This window comes from Pteronotus mesoamericanus, unplaced genomic scaffold (assembly GCF_021234165.1).
Source record: "Pteronotus mesoamericanus isolate MK-2021 breed Mesoamerican mustached bat unplaced genomic scaffold, CSHL_Meso_final contig_169, whole genome shotgun sequence".
In the NCBI taxonomy this organism is placed as follows: Eukaryota; Metazoa; Chordata; class Mammalia; order Chiroptera; family Mormoopidae; genus Pteronotus; species Pteronotus mesoamericanus.
In genome coordinates, this window is record NW_026555068.1 from 7,575,320 (window position 1) to 7,584,303 (window position 8,984).

An 8,984-nucleotide genomic window follows, 5' to 3' on the forward strand; every position below is an offset into this window, starting at 1 on the left:
CCAAGTGATAGATTATTTTAAAAATTGTTGGTGATAAATGTTAATAGTAGTGAGTGAAACTTTAGAAAAAACAGGACACTTACACCGATTCAAAGTATATCTCCCAAAGTATTTGCTGTAGTGGAGGTTTTAACATGGCGACATGAGCTGTTTGTTTTGTTTTGTTTTTTTAAGATTTTATTTATTTTTAGTTGCATGCCCCCAAAATGGGGACCTGGCCCACAACTCAGGCATGTGCCCTGATGAGGAATCAGACCTGCGACCTTTTGGTTTTACATCCAACCCAATGTGCTGTGCCAGTTGGGACAACTTGGTGATGAAATCTTAGATAAGCCTTCTTCCAGGAGGTAGAGCTTGAATCCTCCTTATCCTTGAGTGTGTGGGCTAGATTTAGTCACTTACTTCTAAGGAACAGAATTGGGAAAAGGAGAACCATAATTTTTACAGGGGAGAAATGCAGGTGCCACCTTAACCAAGTGATCAAGGTTAACACCACCAGTGATAAGTCATGTTGACATTATTTGTACCCTCATATGATGCAATGAAAACTAATTGATCTCTCTGGAATCCTTCCCTAAAATTCATAACCCTGGGTTAATCAAAAGAAAAATGTCCACCAAATCCAAACTGAGAGATATTCCAGAAAATACTTGACCAGTGTGGATGAAAAAGGGGCCACATACTAAAACTGACAAGCTCAGGAGAGGCTTGCATGGCGGGCCTTATGAATTTGGAGACTTAAAGTAACTCACATAGGATAGTCTGAAATTAAAACTTCCTAACTAAGCCCTGGCCAGGCGGCTTATTAGTTGGAGTGTGGTTCCGATGCACCAGGGTTGCAGGTTCCATCTCTGGCCAGGGCACATGCAGGAGTCAACCAAAATCAATGACTCTCTCTCTCTCTCTCTAACCAAGAAATAAAAAATTAAAAGTTACGATAGTGAGAAAACAGTCCAGGTGATCAACCATCACACATGACTAAGCAGAGGGACAGGAAATACTGGAGAATTCAGCGTCCAGAAGTCCAACTGAGAAGGCAGGGGCTGGGATGCTGAGAGGTTGTGGTAAGAGTAGCGAATATTTGAATTTCAAGGTTTTAGGAGAATTGCCTTCCTCTTTCCTACAGCCAACTTACCTGTGGGTAAAAGTGGGCCAGGCTAAGGAAGAGTCAGACCTAATTTCAGGGATGGGAAAGCAAGGCATCCACCAAACAGGGTACCTTCTCGAGATAAAGTTAATTAAAATCACTCACAGAGCATTGGGTAGGATGTTTAGGATGGACAAACAGGAGAAACACTGTTCGAAGCTCTCTGTCCCCAGCAGAGAACTCACAGGCCTGCCAGAGAGCTGCCAGGGTACAGCTGCCTGCTGGAGGCAAAGTTACTCTCCTTGCTGTGGTGCAAATACAGGGCCCATTCTCTCTCATCCTCAAATATAATATTCAAATGCTCCCAGTTGTTATTCTTGAGTGGTGGGTTTATAAAGACCACTTCTTATTCTTTATATTTTCCAAGTGTCCGACAGTGTACATCTGTTGCTCAAATCAGAAGTAAATAAAAGCTTTCCAAAAGCATTCTTTGTCTTCCTCACTTTTCTCCACCACGTCTCACTTTTGTCCCTTCTCAATTTATTTCTTGAATTTTTATAAGCGTTTACTTGCACCAAACTGGCGGCATATGCTGGGGAGCGAGATCACAAATACTCCCTTGTCCCTTCTCAATTCTACTGCCTCTCACCAGCCCACTATTTGTAGTTTTTTCTCCTCACAAGAATTACCACAACTAAATCTTCATGTTTCTGGTTTTCCTACTCCCGTCCATCCTGGCCAATCATGTGGCACCTCTGTATCACCTCATCTTCCCTTAGGAAGCTACTTACTGGCTCTCAGAGAGAACTCAGACTCAGCTCAGTGCTCACGAGTGCCCAGCAAATGGCGTCCCAGTCCTGTTGGAATCCCGCTTTCTCAGCATACTCCACCCCATCCTCAGCTCTCTAGGTTTGGGCCTGCTTCCCTGCTTTTCCCCATCTAGACTGTGCCTCGCTCCTTGGATCTATGTCCATTACATGAAGACCTACGCCAAAGTTACTTCCTCTGGAAACCTTGTTTCATGAAAGTTTTTATGGGAGCATAGTCATCAGTTATAAAGTAGAACATTTTACAGTGGACCAAGATGGCCGTAATCCCATTTGGCTTACCTGCAGGAAGACATATACAGGTAATCATTTCACTCAAAACAAATCCTGATGCTTGTTCAGAATCTACTTCTTTGAAAGGTTCAAAAGCAATCAGCCCCCTACTCAACACTCAGTGCATTTTGCCTCCTTTTCTTTGTTGGCGCTATTCTTTTTGGATTGAATGGCGAATGTTAAAAGACAAGTTTCAAAGCAGTATTATGACTATTGTTTCACCCCATAAGACTGAATTATTTTGGGTGAAGTTAATAAGGAACTGTTTATTTTGACTGATGGATTTTTCTGGACCTGAGAATGAAAAAGGAGTGTTAAAAAAAAAAAAAACAGCATTATGTTGTGATCCAACTTCTGTTCATTTGTTAGTATACACAAAGAAAAAGAGATCTGGAATTATGCTCACTGGACTTTTACCAGTGGTTATCTCTGAAGGAAGGGAGGGATTGCAGACACTGCCTATTCTTTTCATAATATACTTCTGTAGTATTTTAGATTTTCCTATGAATTAGATTTATAATTAGGAAAAAAGTGAACACATTTTTTAAAGATTACTTTAAAATTTTATTTACTGATTGATTTTAGAGAGAGAGAGAGGGAAACATCTATTTGTTGTTCCACTTATTTTTGCATTCATTGGTTGTTGCTTGCGTGTGCCCTGACCAGGGATTGAGTATCAGGATGATGCTCCAACCCAACTTAGCTACCTTGTCAGAGAGCCAACACATTTTTAAAAGCTTTCTACATACATGGACTAAGCCACACAAAGTAATTTCCCCAGGACAGATGCTAAAGTGAATGAGCCTACTTTTGAGTAGGAAAAAGATGTTTCAGGCACTCAAGGAACTGAGGATTTTCTTTTCATTTAAAAGAAAAAGAGAGACACATGTGAGCTGGGTTTTAAATGTTGATCGGTGACTTTTCAGTCCAAAAAATAACCCAAAGTTGCGTTCACTTTGTCTCTCTGCCCGCAGCCACACTCACTCCTCACTTGAGTATTTTCTTGTTGTTCCCTCAAAGATGAATGAAGCTTTTTCAGGAAGCTTTACAACTGGAAAACTCAGTGGCAGACCTTCCTCCTCCTGGAAGTCCACTTTAGCAAAATAGCAGACAGAGCACCACTTCACAGATGCCCAGGGTCTGGGCTGGGGCCTAAGGTTCTTGGATTTCTAACAAGCTCCTGATGATGCCCAGGATGCCAGTCTGAGGATCATGCTTTGAGTAGCAGAGGTTAGAGTGTTTTTCTTCTTCACCTGCCCACTAGCCTCTCCAATGTAGTCCCTTTCAACAGGGCTTTGGGTGTACCTGGCACTAACTAACCCTGCTTAGCTATTAGCTAATGTAGCAAAGTAATTCTGAATAGTATTGAATTGATTTCCTCTCTTCCCTTTTCCCTCTTTGGTCTTCTTGCTATACTCCTCCCCCTCCCTTCCCATAATAGTGCCCAACCCTGGGTGTACATTAGAATCACCTAAGGAGCTTAACAAAAAGCAAAACAAAACAAGACAATTCCCTTTAGCCAATGCAATCAGACTCCATAAAGGAGGGATCTAGGTATTACCAGCGTTAAAAAAGTAATAAAAAAAAAAAGCTTCCCAGTGATTCTAATGTAAAACCAGGGCCTTAAGGAGAGAGAGGGCAGGGTGAAAAAGAAAGAGTCTATTATCTGTGTTCCTTAGGGAAGGAGTGAGGTTACATTTTTCCCTTCTGTTAGTCATATCAGGTTCTGACCAGGATGTGGTAGATGGTTGTTGAGTTGGAGTTGCTTGGCATGAGACACAGTGATGGAACTCGGAGTGTGAAAGAAGCCGTGTAGTACAAGAAACCCAAATATCTGGGGAAGGTCAAGAAGACAGCAGTTAGCAGAGGAGACTTGAAGTAGGGAAAATCTGAGAGTGAGCTTGTCTTATGGACGGACAGGTGGACTCCCGGGAAGAGGCAATGTCATGACCTTTCCGTTGCTTGATGAGAGGAAGGTTCTGACTGAACCATAAACTTGAATGGAGTTACTCAATCAGATGTTTAAGTTTTCATAACGTTGGCCCAAAAGCCACGGCCCTCTGCTACCCACCCTACCCTGGGTTCAAACACCCATCTGGTCACGTACACTTAGTGAAGCACCCAAGTGAGTGCTGTGCACGGCAGACCAGCTGTCTGACAGGCCAGGGTTGATCGCTCTCCCTTGGGCTGATAATGTCCTGTTTGTGATGGCCTGTCATCAACCCTGGAGGAACATGAAGGAAGCTGTCAAGTCTGATGTAAGAAAGAACTGGAGTCTCCAGGAGGGAGAGCGGAGGCAGTGGCTGAAAGTTCTGGCTGGAGATGCTAAGTAGATCATCCTGTCAACAGAGGGACGCAAGATTGAGTGCCATTTCCAATTGCATCTTGACTACAGCAAAGAATAGTAGTGCTAATTTGTTCCTCTGGGGTTTGAGATCTCTCAAAACTAGGGCTGAACAGGTAGAGGCGGTGGGCCAGAGGGCTCACACGTTACAGGCTGGCCACACTAAAAAAATCCCTTTGGCCTCTGGGCAGATCTGATTGCCCAAAGAGCTGATCTGGTTTAGATGCCATTCACAGAAGAAAGAAGTGGTGAAGTCATGCTACTTTTTCCCCATATCAGACCAGTACCACTAGCATAGTTTTCCAGTGAATTGAGTAAGAGTGTGGCAAAGTTCATCAGGCTTACAGAGTATTTGGGTGCCAGTGCCTCTGATTTGGATATCAGAGGTTTCTAGGACGCTGTTGATGTCCCTCGTCTGAGTTAAAAGGCCCAGCTCGGGAGCTAGGAAACACAGCTGTGGATGGGCTTCTTGGTGGTTCTTGAGGAGCTCAAGAGCTGAAACTATCCAGGAGTTGGGGGATAACCTGAGTGACTACATTTATTGCCATGATACTGATGCAAATCTGAAACTGTCTTATAGAGGCTAAGGGAGGAGTTTTTAACAGTTCAGAGTCCTGACTGACCTTTTGGAAGGCAGTCATGCTTCTCCCATAATAGGGCGGAATCACTAGAAATGGTTTAAATGCAACCTAATGGCAGAAGCTCGCGTTGAGAAGAAAACTCAACAGGTAAGCTCTGTTGCTAGGTGGCGTTCCTTGGTCAGTAGGGCCACCTGCTTACTGCTGGTGGGTGAGGGGTTGAGGTCCAGAGGGCAGTATGCATAGCTGTTTGGCTGGAGGGAGGAGGCAAGGCTCTGACCAGCTTGTCCCACACCAGGGAAAGCGCAGGCGTGTTCTCTACCCTGGTTCTGCCTGCAATGCATCTCTGGTCACCCTATCTGGAAAACTCTCTCAGGGTTCTCAGAGAATGAGGGTCCAGCTGCATAATTTGAGGTAACGCAGAGAACTGTGCTCAGGTCTAGAATGCAAGTGGCTCCCTTCACTTTCCTCCTCCACCTAAAGGAATGGAATGGAAAAACTGTTTCTGAGGTGTACGCTTCCTTCCTTCTTTTAACAGATGCTTCCAGCAGGAGGCAGCACTATGTTGAGTATTGTAACTGGAAAGTAAGTCACCCTCATTCCTCATGAGAATTTAACAGTAAGGAACATAGGAGGGCTAAAATCTGCTTTCCTGTGATATGGCCTCTGACCAGTTGCGGGAAGGAGAGATTCCCCTCCACTTCGGCAATGGGGCTTCCTCTCCCACTCTCCCTGCAGAATTCATTCAAGTCACACTCATTCAAGAATACCTAATGTTTAGGAGTTGCACTTTTCCCCAAAAAACCTGCATTTCCTTACCTTCTCATGTTTATTTAGTCTGCTGCAGATGAGGAGGCTTTGCTCAAGCTATTTCCAGAAACTGAGGTGCCTGCTGCCTGTCACTGGGGTGCTGGCTCTTCCATGTAGGATTAATTGTCCCCACGGCAAAGAGCACATGTCCTCTGCTCAGTAGGAGTAGGGAGGGTTGGCCATGCCAAATTCTGAACCTTATTTTGAGGAGGCCAGGTTTCTGATTTCAGCAATGAAAGCTGCATGTACAAAACAAGAATCACACATGGCTTCAGTCCCTAAAGTTATGTTACATCCGCTTCTGGAAGGCTTAGTTTTGCCCACTGCTCGCTCTCTCGTGCTTAAAACAGTGCCTGCACATAGGCACACAGTAGGCACTCAATAGGTAACTCTCCCATAAATGAGAAAACACTATCAATCTTCTTTCACTCCTTTGTCACACCCCACTCCACTGAGCCTAAGCAACCCACCGAACATCTGAATGACCCTAGTTCCTTCCACCTGATTTACCTTAGCCCCAATCTGTTACTGACTTGTTCTAATACCTCCAACCAACATCCCAGTTACCTCCAGCTCAGAATCTAAACAGCCCAGACCTCAATTCCAACCAATGGGGCATAAAGAGCATGGACTTTGGTGCTGGACAGATGAAAGCTGGAATCCTAATTCTGATACATGCCGGCCATGGCCATGTATAAAATGGGAATACAAACACCTGCGTTTAAGTGATGTAGAATAAGATTGTAGTTAAACTCCAGAATACACAAGGCATTCATTCAATCAATGCTTTTTTGTTTGTTTCAATGATCTAATCCTATGCGATTTCAATTTACCTTGTGCTACCCAACACACTTCAGCCTCGCACAGTGTCCCTACACACACTATACTTCTCCCAGACACCATGCCTTTGTTCAGGTAGTCTCCCCTTTGCACTGTGCTCTTCGGCTGCTCCTCTCCTGCTTACTGGCCATACTCTCCTTATTTGCACTTAATCATGCCTCCTGGGATTATTTTTTCCTCAGGTGTTTGTCTTGAAATTCTCTTGTATTGCCTTAAGATCTAGCATCATGCTGGGCACGGATAAGAGGCTTAGCAGAGGCTTGTTAAATCAAAATGAGGTTGGATTTAGCAGAAAAAGACCACTTCCTGGGTCTATTAATGAACCCAGGTCTTCCTGAAATACTGGTTTTCAGACCTTGGGCTTTCCTTGAGTTGTTTCAACAATGTGGAATGTCACAGTAAAGGGTGCCAGTAAAAGATGGCCTCCATCCATACCTCACCTGACTACCTGAGAGCTGGAGGGGTGCCCACAGCGGTGCCAACAGCAGCGTGGAGGGTGGCAAGTTGCTGGGCTTTCAGGCCTTTATATGCCACTCGTGCTCACTGGGAACAGTCCCCAAAGTTTGTTTTTGGCCTTCTCATTGTTTCCCCTGTGCAGCCTCTACACTGGCATTTCTTTCTGACCTCTCTTCTGAGTCACCCAGACCAGAAATCTCCATGACACTTGTCTCCTCCTTCTACTTCACCAAGTGTTGTCAACCCCCTTCCCCAATGTAGCCGATTCCCATTTCCACCCACCTGGTTCAGCCTCTTCATTCATGTACGGAAAACCCAACAGCGTTGACATGCTTCCAGCTAAACTGCTCTCCTGGTCCCAGTACCTCCGGCCACTCATGATCCAGGAAGGCACTCCCCAAATGAAGATGCTGCCAGCCCTATCAAACCCCTCATCCTCCGTGAGGGATTCTGATTCCATTAACTCATGGCATCAACGCAGCCTCCAATGTCCTTTTGGGTGTCCTTTTGCTATTCATAGACCCTCTCATCTCCAGGTCAGGTTGTAAGCTGCTTGGGAACTCACAGCACAGCCTAAGACACTCCTTTGCATTTCCTGGTTCACAGCACGTTGTCACTGGTTTTCCCAAATGCAAAAACAGTGCTTTTGGTGATGCCAGGGCATAAGCAGGCCAAACTGCGAGGGTTTCCTACTTATCTCTATGAAAGCTTTAAGACTCCACACACTGAGATGTTAAATGGGACCAGGGGAGATGTATCTCAAGATTTTAACCTCCTTGAGGACAAGGGCTGTGTCATAGATCTTTGCTATTCCACAGCATCCGGCCAGAATGATGCACAAGAAATACCTAGGTTTTCTGGAGGATACTTTTTTTCAGTGGGAAAGGTGCACAACTTGGGAACAATTTTCTTGTCAGAGAAGCCAATTTAACCCCCCCCCCCCCGCCCAATCTCTTGGACTGTGAAATGTAGAACCTAGAAGAGGAATGGATCTGGTCATGCAGACTTGTGAGCAAGACGTCTGGTTGGATGTCAGGAGAGTAAGATGCTCTCAATAGAAAGCTAAGGGATTGGGAAGGGTGATCCCACCTCTAGTTTGATCCTACTTGGAGCTTTAGTTGTTGTCTTTGCTCTGGTGGCAGTCCCTCCGTAGCCTCACTCTTTTTATATAAAAAGGGCGTGCTGTGTGCCCAGAATCAACACGCCACCGTGGCTGGGTCCTTCCATGTGCCATCATCAGGCACATGGATTCCAGCTGCCTTCACGGGGGAGGAACTCCAACTTAGCTATAGAAAAGGTCACTGAGGCCTGCTGCTCCCCGAACAGCAGAGTGACAAGTGCTATGAGCCCAGAACTTGTGAAGTCCACGTCAGCCACTGTCTCCTGGTCAAAAGCCATCCATTCCCAAGTACATCCTATAATGAGAAACACCTTTTGTTTCTCAGCAACGACCCAGTTCAAACCCAGTCCCATCTCTCATTACTAGTGTGCGATTTTACCCTTTGAGCTGGGCTTCTGAGGTATAAAATGAGGATAACACTTGTTCTACTTACGTTACAAGATCAGCATGAGAATCGAACGTGATAATGAATAAGAAAGTGCTCACAGAGCCAGATGATCTTTCAGAAGGGCTTCTTTACCTCTGCTTGGTATCCGAGGCCCTTCGAGATCTGGCCTTCTCAAACCACATAAACTGCCTGCTCTGGCCAAAGCAAGCAATTTAATGTCCTATCCTGTACACCCTGATTCCACAAGACCACCTGACTCTA